At 37.4% G+C, this 23,423-nt stretch overlaps 3 pseudogenes across 2 annotated transcripts; 1 reads left to right on the top strand and 2 right to left on the bottom strand.

Annotated features, from left to right (window-relative positions):
- Positions 1-922: 922 nt before the first annotated feature.
- LOC147285967 (disease resistance protein RPV1-like) lies at positions 923-4,902 on the bottom strand (annotated as a pseudogene). Its single transcript, XR_015121598.1, has 5 exons — positions 4,421-4,902; positions 3,068-4,177; positions 2,531-2,966; positions 1,553-2,448; positions 923-1,473 (listed from the first exon to the last, which is right to left on the bottom strand). The product of XR_015121598.1 is annotated as a disease resistance protein RPV1-like (transcript).
- Positions 4,903-11,724: 6,822 nt separating this feature from the next.
- LOC147285966 (disease resistance protein RPV1-like) lies at positions 11,725-16,537 on the top strand (annotated as a pseudogene). Its single transcript, XR_015121597.1, has 5 exons — positions 11,725-12,382; positions 12,722-13,823; positions 13,912-14,343; positions 14,803-15,662; positions 15,744-16,537. The product of XR_015121597.1 is annotated as a disease resistance protein RPV1-like (transcript).
- Positions 16,538-21,713: 5,176 nt separating this feature from the next.
- Positions 21,714-23,012, bottom strand: LOC147285965 (uncharacterized; annotated as a pseudogene).
- Positions 23,013-23,423: the final 411 nt, after the last annotated feature.

Raw genomic sequence — 23,423 nt, 5'->3', positions numbered from 1 at the left:
ATGGATGATCAAAGTCAACGTACATTGCCCCATTAGCCACCTTCCAAGAATGATTCTACACTGAGATACAAGACATCTATAGAATAATTAAAGTCAATGGCATCATTAGCACACACGTCTGAATTGTCTAAATCTAAATATATAATTAATTTTACTCAAATACCACTTGGATTATAGGGGTGTATTCCCCTAATACCTAAATTTTTTTTCTTGCCAATTTATCAGATAAAGTTATCAATATATGCCAATGTGGCACCTGTCACCCATATTTCTGTTAAATCATCAATTTTTTTCTCAAACTTCCTTGTTTGCCCTTAAGTATAATTAAATATTATTTTTATAAATTCGTAAAAAATAGCTCGAGTCTTGAAAAAAATCACTGAAAAATCATACGGACTCATCTCAATGAGTACTAATTCGCTAAGGGTTCAAAATATTATTTTTGACTTCCAAACTATTTTTGAAAATCACAACTTCTTAAAATAAATTATTAAAATCTCAAAATAAATCTCAAATAAAATTAAACAAATTTATGGAGTCTCACATCGGGGGTGAGGGTGGATTGGCTGGATTGTTTTTTTGTTTTTTTAAGTTTAGAGTTTTACTTGAATTTTAAATTTTTTTAAAGTTTATATATATATATATATATTTCTAACATCATTAATGAGTAAGCATTGATTGACCTTTTTTGTAATTTATTGAAATTTTCATATGTTAATTAGTCATGTTATGGTAGTGATTGTAATTTGTAGTTTTTGTTATGTTCTCTTTTATAAAATGAATAATTTCATTTATTACAGATAGGTCAATAGTGACTGTTTTTAGATTTCAAAAGTGTTCATTGAATTATTTGTAATTTTAAAATATTTTAAAATTAATTAGTTGTGCATAAGCGTGTTTAATAATGTGAAGCAGTTTTAAAGTTATTTCTTGATTTGTTTTTCTAGATTGTCATCAGTAATTACATAGAATGTAGTGGCCTTGACAAATATGTAAAGCTGACAGTGTCACTGACATATCTTCATCACCGTCGACGTTGTGCCTCCAATAAGCTCTTTCTGGTTGGATTGCTATATCCTACTCATACACAAGCTGGATTCCAAACTCCTTTATTTTGGAACCTTCAATTAATGAAACAAGTAATTTGTCCCCAGCTTCCAATTCATCATCTCCAAACCTCCATCGGCTTAGCCATAGAAATGTACCATCACTATGCTCTTCGGAACAAGCCCATGTGATTGGAAAGTAGGTCCACGTAAGACCCTTGCTATCATTACTGACTTGAAGATATACATATTCTTTTCCTGGCGGTGAATAAACAAGACATACATTTAAGCCTCGGATCTTGAGATTATGGGGGTGTGAAGGTAGAGTAATAGACAACTCAGAGTCACCCTTTCTCCTGTACATGTACCATTCTGGGATGTTGTGTCCAGGAAGGGAAATGCTAAATATGCCACGTTCATACAGTCCCTGCAGTTTCATGCACATCACTTATTTTATAATAAGCTATAAAAATCATACTAATAACAACTAGAGAGACAGAGAGAACCTGGAGGGGACCCTTCATGGTTGTAAATGTGGGAAAGTTGAACATTAAGACCTCATCAGTGCTCCCAATGGATTCCAAATTGAACAAGCCCATATCTTTGATCATTTCTATGTCAACACTTCTCAACGGTTTTATATTGAACCTGCTTTAATTTGAACTTCAACTAATCGCTTGCATCCCAAAATATCAATAAATAATCGAAGCACCTTTGGTAAATTGCCTATTATTTTCAATGATGTGCAAGAGTTTGCTTTCAATTTCACTAAACTTGGTGGGAGGTCTGGAATCATTATGAGGGTTGTGCAATTGTTTACCACAAGACTCTGGAGCATAATAAGATCCTTCATGTTTTCTGGTAGTCTCATCATTGGGTTTCCACTTAGATCCAAATGCTTCAACGAGGATAGACTACAAATATGACTGGGAATCTCTGATAGATTACAGTCATCAAGTCTTAACCTTCCCAAAAAATGTGGAAAATTTGACAATGAGAAATTGCTGAGCTCAAGACTTTTTCTTGGTGATACCACAGACCAGACTGATTGCCATGACTTACTCAAAAACAGAGGAACTATCTTCATATCACTAGATGTACATTGTGGCTGATTTCTAGCAGTCGTATTGACTTGAAAGCTGAGCTTTGAGCAACCAGAGAGAATAAGCTCCTTAAGAGATTCCAACATGGCAATACTTCTTGGAAGTTTTATGAGATTTTTGCAGCCTTTAAGATTCAAGGACACAAGTTTCTTTAGCTTTCCAATGGATTCATCAGCCTCAGCCAAATTTATACAATATTTAAGAATTAATCTCTCAAGCCTAGGCATGCATGACAAGTTAGAAGTTGTGATAAGGCTGTGTGAATGACTGTGATTAAGGATCTTTAGACTTGGAAGAAACTGTTTAAAAGAGAAATAATTAGTATAATTAGAGAGAGAGAGAGAGAGAGAGAGAGAGAGAGAGAAGAGTTAGAATTAGTACCCTGGTTCCCTTCCAGACGTGTTCCAGGCAGCTATTCTGCAACTCAAGACCAACTAGTTTTTCCAAATTAAAATTGGCTGGTACTGATTTTGAATGGAATCCTTGCCAAGACAACCATACTAAATGTTTTGGAAAATCTTCATAGCTTCCACTGATTTTTACATTATTGAGCAGGAGAATTTCAAGATTGTGCATCCTTCTAAATGCCTCTGTACTGATCGAAGTCCACTTCATTTGATGCAAGACCTGAATTGGTTGAGGAAAAGTTAATTGATTTCCAGGAGAAGAAATCAAGCCTGCGTCGCCTTAAAGAACTTTCACCAGAATCTTCAACATGGTATCGTTTTTTGTTACATCTACGAAATATTGACTCAGTAGACTCATCTTCCATCAACAAAGGAACATTGAGCATGAAGCCCTTAATAGTTTCAGTACCCTGCCAACAAATGAGAACACTGGGTTAGTAACAAGTTATAAAAAATGCATAACACAAAAACCAATTAATAGACAAACATAAGGAGTATATTTGTTTCTTACAGTTAACTTTCTCAAAACATTAGACGCTTCTTTATGATGCCACACCCTACTACGTTTTCCAGGGTCAAATGATTCCTCACGAATAATTCCCCTTCCCATATCTCTAAGTAATTGATGCATGACCAACTTATTCTCATAACTGATTTGCACTAGACATCTATCAACTAGATTTTGAATTCCAATCCTTGTGTGAAAATCTAATTAAGTTGTCCAGTATTGTAATTGTATAATCCTTCTTCCTTCCTATGAAGAAACAAGCTATGTACATGAAGGAATAAATCTTTGTCATGATCATCTTGTAGACAATCATAGCTTGTTCTAAGAACTTTTTGAATTTCTCCATGAGGAATCACTTCTAATTTCTTCAATTTATCTTCCCATACATCTGCACCTTTTCCAGATAGAGAAGATCCCAGAAGTTCAAGAGCTAATGGCAGCCCATCACAGTGTTGTACTACAGATCTTGAAAGCTCCATGTAGCTTTCAATAGGATGGGTTTGTCTGAAGGTATGCCAACTGAAAAGCTCAAGTGATTGATATTTATCCAATCCTTGAACCTTAAACATTTCGCAAGTTTCACTAGAATTTAACGAATTTTCACGTCTAGTTGTAATGATAATTTTACTTCCTGGGTGCAGCCAGTTCCGCATTCGAAGAATTGCATTGAATTGGTCTGAGTGGTCTACATCATCAACAACAATAAGAAGTCTTTTGCCATATACAGCAGATTTGATCTTTCTCATTCCTTCATCTGTGCTGTATATTTTCCTTGTTTTCCCCTTTTGGATATCTGAAAGAAGTTGTCTTTGCAAGCCAATCAAATCACTGGGTTTTCCTGATGTTTCTCTATTCAAATCTGCAAGAAAGCTGCTGCCTTGAAATCTATTGAAGTTTTGGTTATAAGCAGCTTTGGCAATGGTGGTCTTGCCAATTCCGCCCATCCCACAGATCACAGCTACACCAACATCATTTGATCCATCTTTCAACCATATGTTTATGCCTTTAACACGATCATCCATTCCGACCACAAAGGGTGCAACATATAATGCTTTGTGATCCAGTTTATTTCCAACCTCCTCAACAAGATCTTGAATAAATTGCCCCTCGTACCTATAAATATATTACTGATATCATCATATATAAAGAAAAAAACAAATTTAACTTCTGTATAGAAGGGTACAATTGATGATAATATCAAGTTGACATGAATGATTATACCCACTTGCTAATATTGAGTATATATATGATATGAACAAATGAATCTTAAATTTTAATAAAATGTTGTCCAAATAAAGAAGATTGAACCAAATTCCAACATTTAAAGTGAGAAGCTTTTGGGAGTGAAATTATTACCCATCTCCTAAAACCATCCCGCCCAGATCTGCAACACTTCTAAGAGCTCTTCTCCAATCTTCCACCTTGTCCATCTCCTCCTTGAAGCGCTGTTCATGTCTACCAAATGCATCTGCAAAACTCCCAGTTTGCTTCCGGACATGGGATGGATCCACATGATAGAAAACTGGCACGACCATGTGGCCATCAGTTGTTCTGCGTTTCATGATCATGGTAAGTTCGTCCAAGCACGATGTTGAGGAAGCGTAGTCCTGGGAAAACACAACTATGGATACTCGTGACTCTTGTATGGCTTTCTGCAGCTCAGCCTTGATTTCTTCTCCTCTTTCAATTTCATCATCATCTCTAAAGGTGTGGATTCCTGCCCCCTCCAAAGCTCTGTAGAGATGATCAGTAAAACCCTTGCGTGTGTCTTCGCCTCTGAAACTCAAGAACGCATGATATCTACACCTGTTTGAGGAGGAAGCATCCATTTGTGTTTGTGTTTGTAAATGCAGAGTTTATTGAAATGTATATGCAGTTTGTGTATAAGAAAAGTGGCCGGGAATGGATGGACAAGCTAGTCGCCAAGTCTTTATGTTATGGCCATTAACTGCTATTCGTCATTCAACTACCATGCTTTCTTTAATTACTCATTATGTTATGATTATGCAATTACATTTCAAATTTGAAATATATTAGCAACACTCCTTTTTAACTTCTATTTTTTTGTCATTTCTTTCTTCCTAATCATTAAGGGAGACGTGATCGAAACCATGGTTAAAGAAATAGATTATGATGATTTTGCTCCTAAAATAGAGGCGCGTTGGATCTATTTATGATATCACCCATTTCCACACCGTCAACAATCGACCGTCTCACAAAATTGTCACTCACGCTGCACTGGCCATCTTCAATGAAAGAACAAATTTTAAAAAACTGACAATCATTCGGCCAAAAATTACCAATGCACCGTTTCAACCTTTCTGATTACAGTCAGTTGCCATAAAAAATCAATGTCCATATAGTCCTTACAGGTAATAGTTATATTCAAAAACAATTGTTTCAATTATAATTATCTTTCCTACAGATTCTAACTGTTCACCATTTAATTCTAAAAATTTCCAGATGTTATTGGACGTATAACTACTATCCAACCATTGGAACACAAAATGGTTGACAATGCAAGGATTGAGAACAAATGCGAAGTTCACATTGAAAACATGAGGTATATTTGTTAAAAACATGCTTAGCTCTTCTGCGTCAGGTTCAAGGTTGGACGGATAATTGGCTAGCTAGGTGAGCCTTTATTCCATACTCTTAATATTCTTGATGATGTTGCTTCGTCCTTTCAAGCTAAGGTGTGTGATTTCATTAATGAGAGCTCTTGGGTTTTTCCTGATAATTTTGTTTCAGCTTATCCTGCTTTGGCTGCTTCCACTCACGCCAATCCTTTGTCGTTGAATGTTTGTGATGATTCTTTAGTTTGGACTGGTTGATCATCTTTTTTTTTTTTTTTTTTTTTGTCATCTCTGGCGCTGGTTGATTTGTCTTTTTGATAAATCATTTATTCCTTTTGTGTCGTTGGAGTCTTCTTTTTTTTTTTTTTTTTTTTTTTTATGGTTCCTTTGTGGACTCTTTATCATCTTCTGCTCGGCGCCTTTGGTTCTTAGTGGTATGTCATGTTTTCTGAGCTGTGTGGTTTCTTTGCTATTACGCTTGGTTTAACAGCTTGCTTCCTTGTTTGCCCCGTGCAAAATTGTGGTTGTTAGCCTACAATTGAAGAATTATGCTTCTTTGGTTTTTTTGAAGACCTTGTTTCTATTTCTTCGCTCCCTATTTTCTCCCATCTTGGTATCTCTCCGTTACTTGCCTCGGCTCCTTGTTTTATTTCAGTTGTATGGACTTGTCCTATATATTCCTAGTTGAATAATGCTATATTTACCACATTCTTATATCATATTTTTATACCATCTTACGTGTCATTATTTTACTGGACAAAGTTTTTCTTTTTCTTTTTGGATTTTTATTTTTATTTGTTAGTGTCCAATACATGAATGTCATGTAAGTTGCCACATAAGGTGGTATGAAATTATGGTATAAAAATGTGGGATGTCTAGCACTGCTGTTAATATACAATTTCATGTGAGTATTATTCCAATTGAGTACTTGTTTTGAGTAATTTGACATAAATTATACCATGACATACATGTACATCAATAAAAGTATATGTGCATGGATGACGTAACCAAATTGTATTATGTACGACACTAAGAGAAAGTGAATGTCTTAGTAGTCTTGTTGATATTGGCACTAAGAGAAAGTTGATGGCTTAGTGACCAATAAAAAGGGAAGGAAGAAGAATTAAACGAAATCAATTGAGATTATGGGAATAATGGGTGTTGATATATATATATAGAGAGAGAGAGAGAGAGAGCATTCGGGGTCAGAGTGGTAAAATGCACGATATGGGACGTGCAGGCCTGTTCACCTTATATATAGGTCAACAAGGTTAGAAAGAGAGTGTGTTCATATATACATGCATTAACATGCATTTTGGTTGATAGTTATTCCATGTATGATATAATAACCTGCCATGAGGAACTAAAAGTCCCTACTGAGCCTTAAAAACTCATGTTGTTAACAGTTGATGCAGGTGATAATCCTCATACCCAAGAGATGGACTATACAAGTGATGCCTAGGAAATGCTGGAATTATGTTGTTTGCTGCTTTGACTTATGATATTTGCTACTTGGAGTTATGATAGTTGCTTGGAATAAATATATTTTGTTGAATAATATAGTGTAGCTTAAACCAAGGAGTAAAATTTCGGTTTCGAGGAAATTTTCGATGGAAATTTCGACGGAAATTTTCGTGGAAATTTCGATTAAAATTTCGATTTCGATAAAATTAGACAAAAACGACGAAAATTACTATTAAAATATGGAAATTTTGAATGAAACTTGACTATATGTTTATTTAACATATTATCTACTGCATTGATAAAAAATATTGAAGAAATCAAATAATATAGTAGATTTCATGTGATATGTGATGAATATAATGCGCGCCGGAGACAATACTGTTAAAAAAATACTTCACTAATTAATAATTACATAATAAAATTACACAAATAAATCACCAATGTGGCAACGGAAAGTAGCAAGCTTACTCAAATGGACTTGGAAATGGTCTTTGATAGTTAAATTAAGCCGAATTGGGTTAAAATAGAACCAATCCGATGGCAGCAGCGACGACAACGGTTTATCTAAAATTTCAATTTTACAAATTATCAAAATTGGAAAACCAAACATTAAGGAAATGAAACTGCATGATAAGGGGATAAATTTCTTTTTCATAATTTATGTTTACAACTAAACGAAACACCAAAATAACCAGATCAAACCCCAAATAAAATCTCAAACTTTTTTTTTCTTTCCAATTGTCTAAAAACTCCAAATCTCAATCTACCTTAAAAAAAAAAAAAATTTCTTTCCTTTTTTCTCTTCTTTTTTTGTCTTTCCTTTTTTTTTTTCTTTTCTCTTCTTTTTTTTCTTTCCTTTTTTTTTTTTTTTCTTTTCTCTTCTTTTTTTTTTCTTTCCTTTTCTTTTCTTTTTTTTTCCTTTTCCTTTCTTTTCTCTTCTTTTTTTTTTTCTTTCCTTCTCCTCTCCTTCCCTCGTGGGCCGTGACTTCCTCCAGTAGCTTTCTCTCCAGTAGCTTATCTTCCTCCAGTAGCTTTCTCTCCAGTAGCTTCCTCGTGGGCCGTGACTTCCTTCTCCTCTTATCTTTCTTTCCTTTTCCTCTTCTTCCTCCAGTAGCTTTCTCTCTCTTCTGCTTCCTCTTTCTCTCTCTTCTCCTTCCTCATCCCTCCTTCCCCAGCCACTAGATCTGCCCCCACCTCCCGCGACCAAAACCCACTGCTGGCCTCCTCTCTCCTTCCCCAGCCAGCCTCGCGCCGCTCGCCTCATCCCTCCTCCCTCAGCCAGCCTCGCGCCGATCGCTCACCTCTTCCCCCACCTCGCACAGAACCACCGTCCGCGCCCAAAACCCACGCCTCCCACCCCGCGACTCCCACCCATATAGATCTGATTTTGGTTTTGTTGAACACTATATCGAAAATTTCGCCGAAATTTCGAGGATTTCGGAAAATTTCGGCGAAATTTCGGCAAAATATTTCGAAATTTTTCGAAATTTTTTTGGTATGGTGTTAAAATTTCCATACCCCTAAAAAACGAAATTTTCGGCGAAATTTCGCCGAAAATTTCGAAATTTTACTCCTTGGCTTAAACTACACATACTCTAATCTTATTTATAACATAGATATATACTTCGTTCTCCATTGAGGAATTTAATAATATATATTTCTTTTAGTAGTTTAAAAATAAATAAAATAATAATTTGCACTTCAATTCTAATCCAAAATCATTTCTAAAAATTGGGGTGTGACACATATATTTAGACTTTAGAGTTAAGGGTATAGATTTCAGGTTTAGGTTATAGGTTTCAGTTTTTAGGTATATATACATTTAAAATGTATGAATCCACGTATTGATACAATTGAAATATACCAACCCAAGCATAATTTTTTTTCTAGTCTGATTATTTTTTGTTTTATGTATTGTTTATTTGAATTTTTGTAGGTGAATAATCTCATATTTTGTGAGATTTCTATAATTTAAATCTCATGAATTGTGAGGTTTAAATTTCATTAATTGTAGGATAATATTAGGGACAATTTTTTGATAGAAAACGTCAACGTGGCACCTAGACAATAATTTTGGACCTCAATGAATTCTTACTAGGATATTAGTCTTTACAGGGTCCATAATGGATTGAATTAGAATATCTCAAGAAATTATATCAAACCACGTAATGGTAAATATACAACCCATATATTTTTTCCTAGTCCTATGATATTTTTTCTTTTTGTGGATTGATGCCACTTTTTAGAGGTGAATAAATTTCATAATTTGTGAGATTTCTACATATTAGATCCCTTAAATTATGGGATGTAAATCACTTAAACTGTGGGATTTAAATCTTATAAATTGTAGGATTTAAATCTCATGAATTATGAGTTTCATTTTAAAATATTTTAAATGATAATATGAGCAATTCAGAATTAATAAAAGGGAAAATTTTAGCAAAATGACTCCAACTATACCCCTATTTTGAATTGAGGATTCCGTTTTCACTTTGCTTCAATTAAAAACTATTATTTTCTAAGTGTTTCAATCAAGGAATATTTTTGTTAATTCTGTTACAATTTCCGTCAAAAATTGGTCACGTGCAAAGCATGTGACCAATTTTTAGGGCTAAAATCGTCATTTCAACTAAAAATTAATTACAAAAAATTATTTAAAATTTATATATGAAAAAAATGAGATAGGGTTAAAGAAACCCAGCCACCACCCGACGACTCCCCCTCCACTAACTTTACCCATCTCTCTTTCTCTCTTCTATTTCTTGCTATGTCTTTGTCTTTCTATGTCTTTCTATGTCTCTCTCTATTGGGCACAAAAACTGCCAACCTTCAGATTAGAGGTCGGCGAAGCCGCCGGCATTCGCACCAAGAGAGAGAAAGAGAGAGAGATGGGGTAGCGCCAGTGGAGGAGGGAGTCGCCAGCGGTGGATGGGAGAGTCGCCGGTGGTGGCTGAGGGGTGAGGTCAGTGGTGGCTGGAGGGTGATGGTCAGTGGTGGCTGGGCTTAGATCCACTTTTTTTTTATTTAATTATTTTTTGTAATTAATTTTTAGCATTAAAACAAAATGGTTATTATTTAATACACATTTTTTAATAACCATTGTTATTTAATACACGTTATTTAATTAATTTTTCGTGCATTTTTAATTCAATACACATGATTTAACCATTTTTAATAACCATTTTTTGTTTAATTAAAATAAATAGACAATTATAATTAAATACCAAATATCGATATTTTTTCAACAAAGCAGCAAGACACTAATATTTTTTAGTATAGGTACTAACCTAGAGTAAGACATTTTGGTTTAGGTCACAAATATGTAGGAAACGCGAATTTTTTCAAATTTGAACAAAACGTGAATTTTTTTGACATTGAGCGCTTGGCCAAAGTGCTGAGCCCTAGGTGGTTTTTTGTAATTTTTTTTTTTTCGGTTTGCAATATAGCTCGAACTCTTTTCGAATAGTTACAACAGTTGTGACTGTATGAAATTCATAAAAATTTAATGTTTATAAAGGTTCAATACTTTTGATTTAGGCTTGGGGGATAAAGTCTTACAATCTAGAGACTAAACAATAAAGGTTAAGCCTCAGAAATGATGAAAAAATAACAAATTAGTAAAAAAGTTATGACTGTTGGACAGTCATAGTTATGTTTGTAAAAAAAAAAAAAAGGTTCTCTAAGCATGAATAGTGCCGAGTGCTCGGTAGAACTATTTTTTTAAAGTTGAGACCTCATAAATTGAAATTTAGTATCAATTTAGTATCTAAAGTGAAATGACAAAAACGTTTTGATAGTTAAATTGAAAAAATTTTAAAATTTCATACCTAAAGTCAATATACCTTTCTTAATTTTTTGAAGAATTTTTGAATATTTTATAATTTTTATTATGTAAGTATAAAAGAGATGGACCCATACTTGCCACATAAGCATTTTTTATGGAAAAATTAACAGATGTAACACAAATGACCAAAGTGAGAAAGGTGGAAAAATTAAGAACCCTAAAATTCCAAAATAAAATTTATGGACCAAAGTGATACTTGATGTATAGATTATGGACCATTGTTATAATTAACTCTTAAAAAGGGGGCAAAGCCCAAACAAGAGGCAGACTAACTGACAATCACCCTGGGTCTAGACAAGCCAGCCTTATCACCATTTAAATAGGACATAACAATAGAAGGAAATATATGAGCTTCTGTTCATCTCTATTGTTCCAAAGGTCTTGACTCCTATAGGAAGGATCCTTAATCGTGTATTACAAAAGTACTTGCTATTTTGTTTAGTTTACTAGCACAAGCCACTCACACAATTTCAAGCCATCCGACGTACTGACATGTTCCACAATCTATTAATGTGCCAAAAACATAATTGAATTGAACTAATTAACCATCAATCAAGTACTGGAAAACTTTTTGCATTAACATTTTACTTCAAATTGAAATGCCCCAATTTTTTTATTTTTTTTTCTCATCTCTTGCATATTTCTAAAATTGGAATATCCTTCCATTCACAAGTTTAGATCAATATATTCTGTTTATTTTTCTTTTCCCTTAACAGAGGAAGAGGAAGCTTAATCTTCAATGAGTTTTAGTGTGGAAGTTGGAATCATAAGTGTTTAGTGGGTGGTGGGACAATAGACATTTAACTTTCTGACTTTTATTATCAACTCTGCGACAAGCCCTGTCCATCCATAATATTGATTCCCACTTTTCTTATCTTTCTACTGTTCCAGTGTTCTCCATTTCCTCATAATACAAACACAAACCGAATCCACAACTCTGAATATACAAACACAAACATAAATGGCTGCTTCCTCCTCATTCCGGTGTAGGTATCATGCATTCTTGAGTTTCAGAGGCGAAGACACGCGCAAGGGCTTTACTGATCACCTCTACAGAGCTTTGGAGGGGGCTGGAATCCACACCTTTAGAGATGATGATGAAATTGAAAGAGGAGAAGAAATCAAGGCTGAGCTGCAGAAAGCCATACAAGAGTCACGAGTATCCATAGTTGTGTTTTCCAAGGACTACGCTTCCTCAACATGGTGCTTGGACGAACTTGCCATGATCATGAAACGCAGAACAACTGATGGCCACATGGTTGTGCCAGTTTTCTATCATGTGGATCCATCCCATGTCAGGAAGCAAACTGGGAGTTTTGCAGAAGCATTTGGTAGACATGAACAGCGCTTCAAGGAGGAGATGGACAAGGTGGAAGATTGGAGAAGAGCTCTTAGAAGTGTTGCAGATCTAAGTGGGATGGTTTTAGGAGATGGGTAATAATTTCATTCCCAGAGAACTTCTGATTTTATCCTTGACTTTAATTTCAAAGTATTAGTTTTTTTTTTTTTTTTCTGACATTTTTTATTAGAAACGGTGGCAAATGCCAAATGGTGGGTTAGAGTTCGTTTCTTTCTTCTTTATTTTTATGTACCTTGGCAGCATTTTAATTTAAAAGATTCATTAATTTGTTCATATCTTATATCTACTCAATTTGCATTAGTAGGAGGATATAATCATTCCTTTCAACCTGATATTATCGTTAATTGCACTCTTTCTAATGTAGAAGAAAAGATTTATTGTTTTTTATATATGTAGATCTCAATAATTTATAGGTACGAGGGGCTGTTTATCCAAGATATTGTTGAGGAGGTTAGAATTAAACTGGATCATAAACCAATAGTCATTCCGCCCTTCATGGTTGGAATGGATCATCTTGTGAAAGGCATAAACATGTGGTTGAAAGATGGATCGAATGATGTTGGTGTAGCTGTGATCTGTGGGATGGGTGGAATTGGCAAGACCACCATTGCCAAAGTTGCTTATAACCTGAACTTTGATAGATTTCAAGGCAGCAGCTTTCTTGCAGATATTCGAGCAAATTCAGTGCAACCCAAAGATTTGGTTCGCTTGCAAAGACAACTTCTTTCGAATATCCAAAAGGGGAAAGCAGAGAAAATATATAGCACAGATGAAGGAATAGGAAAGATCCAATGTGCTGTATGTTGCAAAAGAGTTCTTATTGTTCTTGATGATGTAGACCACTTGGACCAATTCAATGCAATTCTTGGAATGCGGGAATGGTTGCATCCAGGAAGTAAAATTATCATCACAACTAGACGTGAACATTTGTTAAAGGATGATGAAGTTTATGCAATGTTCAGGGTTCAAGGATTGCCTGAGGATCAGTCACTTGAGCTTTTCAGTTGGCATGCTTTCAGAAAAGCCCATCCTGACGAAGGTTACATGGAGCTTTCGAAATCTGTGGTACAACATTGTGGAGGGCTTCCATTAGCTCTCAAAGTTATAGGCTCTTCTTTATCTAGGGAAATTTGTGTTGATGTATGGAGAAGTGCATTGCAGAAGTTAGAAGTGATACCTGATGGAGAAATTCAAAAAATTCTTCGAATAAGCTATGATTCTCTAAATGATGATGATGACAGAGAGTTATTCCTTCATATAGCTTGCTTCTTTATAGGAAAGAAGCAGGATTATACAATTATAATACTAGACAACTTAGATTTTCACACAAGGATTGGAATTGAAAATCTAGTTGATAGATGTCTATTGGAAGTTAATGAAAAGAATAAGTTGGTCATGCATCAGTTACTTAGAGACATGGGAAGGGGAATAGTTCGTGAGAAATCTCTTGACCCTGGAAAACGTAGTAGAGTGTGGCATTATAAAGAAGCCTCTAATATTTTGAGAAAATTAACGGTAAGAAACATATCTTCATGTGTCCGTATTGGTGTTTGTGTTCTGCATGTGTGACTTTTACTTACCCAATGCTCTCATTTTTTGGCAGGGTACCGAAACTATTAAGGGCTTCATGCTCAACCTTCCTGTGTTGATGGAAGATGAGTCTACTGAGTCAATATTTAGTCAAAGTAACAAAAAACGATGCTATGTTGATGATTCTGGTCAAAATTGTTCAAGACGACGCAGGCTTGATTTCTTCTCCTGGAAACCAATTAACTTTTCCCCAACAAATTCAGGTTCTGCATCAAATGAGGTAGACTTCAAAACAGAAGCATTTAGAAGGATGCACAATCTTGAAATTCTTCTGCTCAATAATGTGAAAGTTAGTGGAAGCTATGAAAATTTTCCAAAAAATTTAATATGGTTGTCTTGGCAAGGATTCCATTTAAAATCAGTACCAGCCGTTTTTTATTTGGAAAATCTAGTTGTTCTTGAACTGCAGAATAGCAGCCTGCAACATGTTTGGAAGGGAACCAAGGTATGGGTACTAATTCTCTCTCTCTCTCTCTCTCTCTCTCTCTCACACACACACACACACACACACACAGGGCTGTCCCTGAGGGTAAGCGAGGTAGGCAACCACCTCCGGCCCCTAAATTTTGTAAACCCTTATATATTCAAATAATATGAGTACTTAAGAAGAGAAAAATCATGTGAATATATATGAAAAGTTTTAGGGGCCAATTTTTATGGTTTGCCTCAATCCCTAATCTCATAAATAGCCCTGCACACACACAAAAAAAAAAAAAAAAAAAAAAAAAAAGGATCACTATTTATTCTTAGATACTAATTACTTCTCTTTGAAACAGTTTCTTGCAAGTATAAAATTCCTTAATCTCTCTCTCTCTCACTCTCTTGCTCACAGACACACGCTCACACACAAATTTAAGGATCATTATTTGTATTCATAGAAACTAATTACTTCTCTTTGAAACAGTGTCTTCTAAGATTGAAAATCCTCAACCTCAGTCATTCACATGGCCTTATGACAACGCCTAAATTGTCAGGACTCCCTAGTCTTGAGAGATTAATTCTCAAAGAAACTTGGTTGAGGTTGATGAATCCATTGGAGACCTAAAGAAACTTGTGTCCTTGAATCTAAGAGGCTGCACAAATCTCATTAAACTCCCAAGAAGCATTAACATGTTGGAATCTCTTACAAAGCTTAATCTTTCTGGCTGCGCAAAGCTCGACCTTCAAACCAACATGGCTAGTGATATGAACAAAGTGGGTCTGCTTTTGACTAAATTATGGCAATCAATCTGGTCGCCGGTAGCACCAAGAAAAGGTCTTGAGTTAACCAGATTATCATTGGCAAATTTACCACATTCTTTAGGAAGCTTAAATCTGGGTCACTGTAATCTAACAGAGATTCCAAATGATATTTGTAGTCTGTCCTCATTGAAGTATTTGGATCTAAGAGGAAACCCAATTCTTAGCCTGCCAGTAAACATGAGCAGTCTTATTAAGCTCGAGGTCCTTCTATTAAATAATTGCACAAATCTCATAATGCTTCCAGAGCTCCCTCCATGTTTAGAGGAATTGCGACCAAGATATTGTGCATCATTGAAAAGAGTAAAAAGTTTACCAAATGCTTGCATATCATGGAGATTAGAGGTTTGGGGATGCAAGAGATTAGTTGAAGTTCAAAGCTTGTTCAAAATAAAACCGTTGAGAAGCGTTGACATAAAAATGATAAAAGATATGGGCCTGTTCAATTTGGAATCCGTTGGGAGCACTGATGAGGTCGAAATGTTCAGCCGATTGACACACACAACCATGAAGGGTCCCCTCCAGGTTCTTTCTCTGTCTCTCAAGTAGTTATTATTATGATTTGTATAGCTTGTTATAATATAAGTGATGTGCATGAAAATGCAGGGAGTGTATGAATGTGGCATATTTAGCACTTTCCTTTATGGAAACAAGATCCCAGAGTGGTACATCTACAGGAGCAAGGGTGACTCCGTGTTGTCTATTACTCTACCTTCACATCTTAATCTCAAGATCCAAGGCTTAAATGCATGTGTTGTTTATTCACCGAAAAATATTTCTTATGGATCTGTGTTTCTTAAAGTCAGTAATGATACCAAGGGTCTAATGTGGGCCTATTCCCCCGTCACAATGGCTTTTAGCGAAGAGAATACAGATGTGTTATGGTTAAGCCATTGGCTGTTTGGAGATGATGAATTGGAGGGTGGGAACAAATTACGTGTTTCATTAAATCCGAAGATTAAGGAGTTCGGAATCCAACTTGTGTACAAGCAGGAAAATCAGGGTGTCCTGTCAAATGGTAAAGATATAGTAATCCAACCAGAAAGAGCTTATTGGAGGCAGAATGTCGATGTTGCCGAGGATGTGTCACTGTCAGCATCAAAGTATCAGTTTCGGACAGGCCAGTACCTTATGTTTAATCAAGGTTTCGGGACCTCATCTGTTAAGACTAATAGTGTATTTAAGCACTGAGCAAAAAAACTATTCAAAAGAATCTTTCCGGCCTGTTCAAAAGACTAGCCTCCATCCAACAGCTCAAGCATTAATTTTCTTTGGAGAGTTTCATTTTCTGCCTTTCAGGTTTGTTTTTCTTTTTACATCATGTATTTCTCAACGTTTATTAGATTTATTATTTCTTCAGATCATTCTTGTTTGATACAATATATCTTATTTGAAAACTACTCAGTGAAGGAATGTAGCCATGCCTGATATTTCAACAATAGAAACAACATAATTTATGGGCTCGAGCCGCTTTGGAGTGCTGTGTTTTGCATGGTAGGTACACTTGGATGGATCGGGGCTTCTCTTGTGCTTGGTTAGTACTGTCTCAATCTTGTCTTCTTGCTGTCTTGTATGAAAAGGCTTCAAGGCTTCTCTTGTGCTTGGTTAGAAGTAGAACAAAACGCAACCAGAGATTTTGGGGGCGCAAAATCTAACACGTACAACCCACCTCCATCTCGATCTAACCCCAAACCAGCCCCCACGCACTCAGCTTTTGCCTCCATAGCGCAAGTTTCCTCAACCTTACTCAGAAAAGTGCAGCTTGGTAATCCACAACAATGAAAGATTAATGCTTTAAGGGGGTTTGAATAGGAAAACCAAAAAATCAAAATACAAAAATAAAAGGAAAACGAAGAAGGAAAAAAAAAAAGATCTGCAACCCTCTTCTTCTTACTGATTCTTGCTCTTAGTCGGTGTATGATGGCTGGAAGTAGAAGCAAGGACAAACCCAAATCAGACTCAGCTTCAACGAAAGGGCTTCTATTGGAGGCCACAAGACCAGTACAATCAGGTTGACGTCGACTATATGGTTGATCGACAATATATTATGGTCAATGTCGACTATATAGCTGGTCGACAAAGACCAATATATTATAGTCGACAATATGGTCGATGTTCTAATTGACGTCGACATGACATTATGCAAGATCATCTTCTCTAAGGACACAACTCAAATGCAGCGTCTTCTCTAACTTTTTGTCGTAAAAAGATTATATAGAGAATCATCATCCGTCGGTAGATCTGAATGTGAAGAGTGTGGGTCATGATTTTCACTCATCATATGGGGTTTTAAACCATTGATGATTGACCTGCCAATCCCATACAACTTACAAGTAAATAGAAGGAAGAAATTGTTGTAAAAGTATGTAGAGATTAGGGTTTGTGGAAAAGAGGAGGCAGAGAGAAATATATCAGTCTCTTTCATTCATGTTATAAATATCCTTATATAGAGGTAGGGTTTACTAGGTTTAGAATATTTACTAGTATGCCCCTACAACTAATTACAGGAATAGCCACACATAATAATATATTTACAACACTCCCCCTTGGATATTCCATGTCATTAGTGTTGTCTCTGCTATGCGCTTCTAAGTTGCCTCGTTAAAACCTTGCCAAGTAATAAAAACCCTGTGGGAACAAAAACAACCCTGGTCGAAGGAAAAAGAGTGCAACGCGCGTGAGTGTGGAGTAGTCGCATCAGGACCTCGAAAGTAGGTGAAGTCATATCTTCTGGATCATGAGCAGATAGTATGTCTATGGGAGCGGGGTGCATTAGAGTTGCTACACCAAAACCTTGCCCGGTAAACCCAATGGGAAAAACCCGTGGTCGAAGGGAAAAGATGAGCAAATGCATATATATCAGATCAACACATCTTCAGGATGTAGTATGAGTAGGGTGACCATGCCAAGATGTGCCTCATTAAAACCTTGCCAGGTAACAAAACCCAGTGGGACAAAATAACCCTGGACGAAGGACAAAAGAGTACACGATGATCAAACGAGTATGCTTCAGGATACTCCCCCTAATGTCGACTCCCCCTGAAGACTACATACTAGGTAAATCAGCTAATCTACGCAACCCAATACCTCGAACATGCATCAAGAACGTGGACTTTGGCAGTGACTTGGTAAAGAGGTCTGCATGGTTGTCTTGAGATCGGATCTGCTTGACTTCAATCATCTGATGCTCTTGTTGCTGTTGATTGAAGAAGAACTTCGGTATAATATGCTTGGTGTTGTCTCCTTTGATGAAATCTGTCTTCATCTGCTGGATGCAAGCGGCATTATCCTCATAGATAATCGTTGGTTCATCAGTGGTGGAATTCAGCCCACACGTAGTTCAAACATGCTTGGAAACTGCTCTTAGCCATATACATTCACGAACTGCTTCGTGAAGGGCTAGAATCTCAGCATGATTCGAAGAGGTAGCAACAAAGGTCTGTTTCATAGACCTCCAAGATAATAGACCTCCAAGATATTGTTGTATTCTCAATGGTAAAGACATAACCAGTTTGAGAACGCGCCATATGCGGGTCTGATAGATACCCTGGGTCAGCATATCCTAAAAGGCGGGCATCATTCCGAGGATCGAGGGGGTTCGATTCATTCCTTGATGCGTAGCTAGGGATAGAATAAGCCCATATCCGTCGTACCTCTAAGGTGGCGGAAAATGTCTTTTATGCCATTCCAATGGCGGTGTGTTGGCGCAGAGCTACATCTAGCTAACAAGTTCACAGTGAATGAGATGTCTGGTCTAATACATTGAGCCAAGTACAATAATGCGCCTATTGTACTTAGATATGGGACTTCTGGTGCCAATATCTCTTCGTTATCATCTGCGGGACAAAACGGATCCTTCTTACGATCTAGACTACAGACGATCATGGGCGTGCTAGAAGGCTTCGCTTTATCCTCATTAAAGCGCCTTAACATCTTCTGGATGTAATTCGATTGATGGACTAGAATTCCATCTACACGGTGCTCGAGCTCCAGGCCGAGACAGAAATTCGTTCTCCCAAGATCTTTCATCTCGAATTTCAACTTCAGGTGTTTAGCAGTTTCCTTGATCTCTTCAGGAGTACCAATTAGATTCATGTCATCGACATAAACAACTACAATAGCAAAACCAGAACTTGTTCTTAATAAACATGCAAGGGCATAGAACATTATTCACATATCCCATCCCGATCAAATACTCACTTTAGACGGTTATACCACCTCCGTCCGGATTGTTTCAATCCATAAAGTGAACGCCTCAAACTAATGGAGAGCGTGTTCCGTGGTCTGGAACTATTTGCATCGGGTGTCTTAAGTCCTTCGGGAACTTTCATATATATCTCTGTATCAAGATCCCCATAGAGATAAGCAGTGACCACATCCATAAGCTGCATACTCAGTTTTTCGGAAACTACCAAACTGATAAGGTAGTGGAACGTTATGACGTCCATTACGGGGGAATACTCTTCCTCGTAATCAATCCCAGGGCGTTGAGAAAATCCTTACGCCACTAGACGAGCCTTGTATCTCACAATCTCGTTTTTCTCATTACGCTTCCTTACAAATACCCATTTAAATTCTACAGGTTTAACATGGGGAAGGTGTAGGAACGACAGGCCCAAACACCTTTCTCTTTGTCAAGGAATCTAATTCGACCTGGATTGCTTCTTTCCATTTTGGCCAGTCGTCTCGACGTTGACATTCATCAACGGAGTGAGGTTCGATGTCATCGCTAGTTATGATTTCGGTAGCTACCGCGAATACAAATATATCATCGATGATAATCTCGTTTCGATTCCAGAGCTCACTTAAGCATGCATAATTTATAGAGATCTCTATGTTCTCGGGAGTGGGTTCAAACGTTGGAGCGCCCCCCAACGCCGTCTCTTCTGGGACGGACCCATAATCCGGAACTATTTCGTGAGATGGATCGATTGAGATCGCGATGTCAAGGGGACTCGTTTGTGCCAAATGTATCCTCTTCCAGGGATAAGAGTCCATCGAACCTAGTGGTCAACCTCACTTCTGGGCAGGGACATATGACTGGTTAGCCACTATTGTTGTACCTCGTCCATCTGGGACGACACGTCCTCGTAGGACGACACGTCCTTCGGGGACGGATATCCTTGCAGGCACATTTGCAGCAGGTATATGTGATCTCGTCACTTTAGCTAGATCAGAGAATGCGTCTGGCATATTATGAATTATACTTTGTAAATCTAGAATTCTCCGCACTTCACTATCACATTGTGCGGTTCGGGGATCGAGATGAGACATAGTGGGGAAATTCCACGTCAATTCACGTCGTTCTTCAGGAACAGTGACGTTCTTATCTCCCCCTAACGGCGGGAAGACTGTCTCATCAAAGTGACAATCCGCAAATCTAGCGGTAAAGAGATCGCCTGTCAAGGGCTCTAAAAAGCGTATAATGGATGGGGATTCATAATCGACATATATGCCCATCGTTCGTTGAGGACCCATTTTGGTACGTTGTAGCGGCGCAACTGGCACGTAAACTGCATACCCAAATACGCGTAAGTACGAAACGTCAGGTTCGTACCCAGTCACCAGCTGTAACGCGGAGTAAGGTTAGGTAGTAGTGGACCTCAACCGGACCAACATGGCTGCATGCAAGATTGCATAGCCCCACGCAGAAATTGGAAGCTTGGTGCGCATAACCAAGGTTCGTGCGATCATTTGTAATCTTTTAATGAACGCTTATGCGAGACCATTCTGGGTGTGAACATGGGGAACTCGATGTTCAACATTAATCCCAAGGGGCATGCAATAATCATCGAAAGTTTTCGATGTAAACTCTCCGGCATTATCAAATCTTTTGGACTTTATAGGATAATCCGTGTGGTGAGCCTTCTGGGCGAGAAGTTTAACAAAAGCAGCTTTTCTTGTGGACAATAGTGTAACATGTGATCACTTTGTCGATGCATCAACCAAAACCATGGAATATTTAAATGGTCCGCATGGTGGTTGGATAAGTCCACAAATATTCCCTTGTATCCTTTGCAAGAAAATGGTGGAGTCTTTACTAGTCTTTGCATATGATGGTCTAGTATTCAACTTTCTGAGCGAGCAAGTTTGGCATAATGTGTCACTAAACACAAGATCCTTATTAGTAAAGGGATGCCCGTGTGATGAATTGAGGATACGGCGCATCATACTTTGACCTGGGTATCCCAACCGGTCATGCCATAGAAAAAAAAAAACTACTCGAATTGGTTAACTTCTGGTTAACTATGTGATTGGCCTCAATCGATCTAATGGTGGTCATGTAAGACCGCTCGAGAGACATTTCGATTTCTCCAATGTATGCTTCTGGCCATACAAATTGGAGGTTATGCAAAGATATTCCACTCCATTTTCCTCAGTGGTTTCAACGTGATAACCGTTGGCTCGAATATCCTTATAACTCAACAACGTTCTTCTGGAACTTGGAGAATATAAGGCCTCATTAATGGTAATTCAGTACCATTGGACAACATAAAAATGGGCTTTGCCATGGCCCTCTATCAGGTTGGATTGGCCTGATATGGTTGTCACAGAGGTATGAGTAAGCAATAAATTTGAAAAATACTTCCGATCTTGAAGTATGGTGCGCGTAGTAGCACTGTCTGCCAGACAACAAACTTCCCCACCAAACATGCTTATTCATAAATTTAATTCAATAGATCACATATATGAAAATAACTTGATTGAATTAAATAATAATCGAGCATAACCAAATTTCCAAAACAAATAATCCAAATCATAAATCACCAAAATAATCCGAATAAGAAAAACATTATTCAGAAAAATAAATATGGCACAAGTGCCGATCATATCCATGTCATCGAGTTTCTAGTCCTCGAAGTGTCCAGTAGCAGTCTGGAAATCAGTGACCTCTAAGGTGGTATCCATAGGAAATGATCCCTCAACGAGATTGGTCTCTCGAGTTCCGCGACTGGCGTGATACTCATTTACAGCTTGCGCTGATGCACGGCAGGTGCGGGACCAGTGATCAGTTCCTCCACATCGGTAACAGAGATCATTCTGATTCTGATTCTGGTGGCGACGGGCCGGACCAGTGTTCCTCTCATTTCGAGTTCTTAGGGCCGAGGGACCGTGGTTTCTACCACGTGGGCCATGGCCACGTTGGCCTCGGTCATATGGGCCATTCCTCTAAGAACCTTTCCTTCCATATCTCGGGCGGTCAGACTTTGTGCCCTTTCCATGACCTCGGTATCCTCTTTCGCGGTTTGAATCGCGATAAGCAACAGCGTTTGCTTCAGGCAATGGTGCTGCTTCAGTACCGACAGGTCGGGCTTGATCATTTCTCATTAATAAGTTGTTGTTCTTTTCAGCGAGCAACAGAGTAGTGATCAATGCCGAGAACTTGGTAAAATTCCTCTCCCTGTATTGTTGCTGCAGGACCAAACAGGAGGCAGGGAAGGTGGAGAAAGTCTTCTCCAATAGGTCAGCTTCGGTGAGCTCCTCCCCACAAAATTTGAGGAGCGACCGGATCCGGCAGATCTCCGAATTATACTCATTCACGGATTTGAAATCCTGGAAACGAATGTTCTGCCAATCATGTCTTGCTTCAGGCAAGAAAATGGTCTTTTGATGGTCAAACCGCTCTTCCAGAGCAACCCAAAGAGCTCGTGGATCCTCTTCAGCGAGGTACTCAACTTGAAGTGCTTCCTCCATATGCTTCCTAATGAAGATCATGGCACTTGCCTTAAGAGATTCTGCGACAACATTGTCTGCATTGATTGTCGATCTCATCTTCTTGGCAGTCAAATGAAGCTTAACATCTTGAGTCCACTTTAGATAGTTTCTTCCGGAAACTTCCAAAGCGACGAAATCAAGTTTGTTGAGATTTGACATTCTTTAGTTGAAAGGAACAAATAATCATAATTAGTGCTTCGGGCAATAATATCCATAAACAATAAATAAGAACTTCAAGTTCTATAACATGGTATAGACATGTAAAATCTACTAGTTTTATCATGTATGGTGAATTTATGAAGGAAACTTCAGGTTCCTTATATGGCATCATTGAAGCTACAGGTTCAATATTTATGTATGAACTACTGGTTCATTAATTACCTGCAATTTCTACACATATATTCTAGTGCAAAAATTTAAACAAGTAAAATATTCATATACCCAAGTAGAACAGAAAAATATCACAAAATTATTTGAATAAAAGTTTCTGGCATTTAGAGTATATATATTAATTGGTTTGCATATTAACAATAAACTATCAGCAGCACAGTGGTTAAGGTGCACTCTTGG

Source organism: Dryas octopetala, chromosome 4, assembly GCF_963921425.1.
Source record: "Dryas octopetala chromosome 4, drDryOcto1.1, whole genome shotgun sequence".
NCBI classification, from domain to species: Eukaryota; Viridiplantae; Streptophyta; class Magnoliopsida; order Rosales; family Rosaceae; genus Dryas; species Dryas octopetala.
Note: the sequence above shows the minus strand (reverse complement) of the source record. Positions and strands in the feature narration are given on the sequence as shown.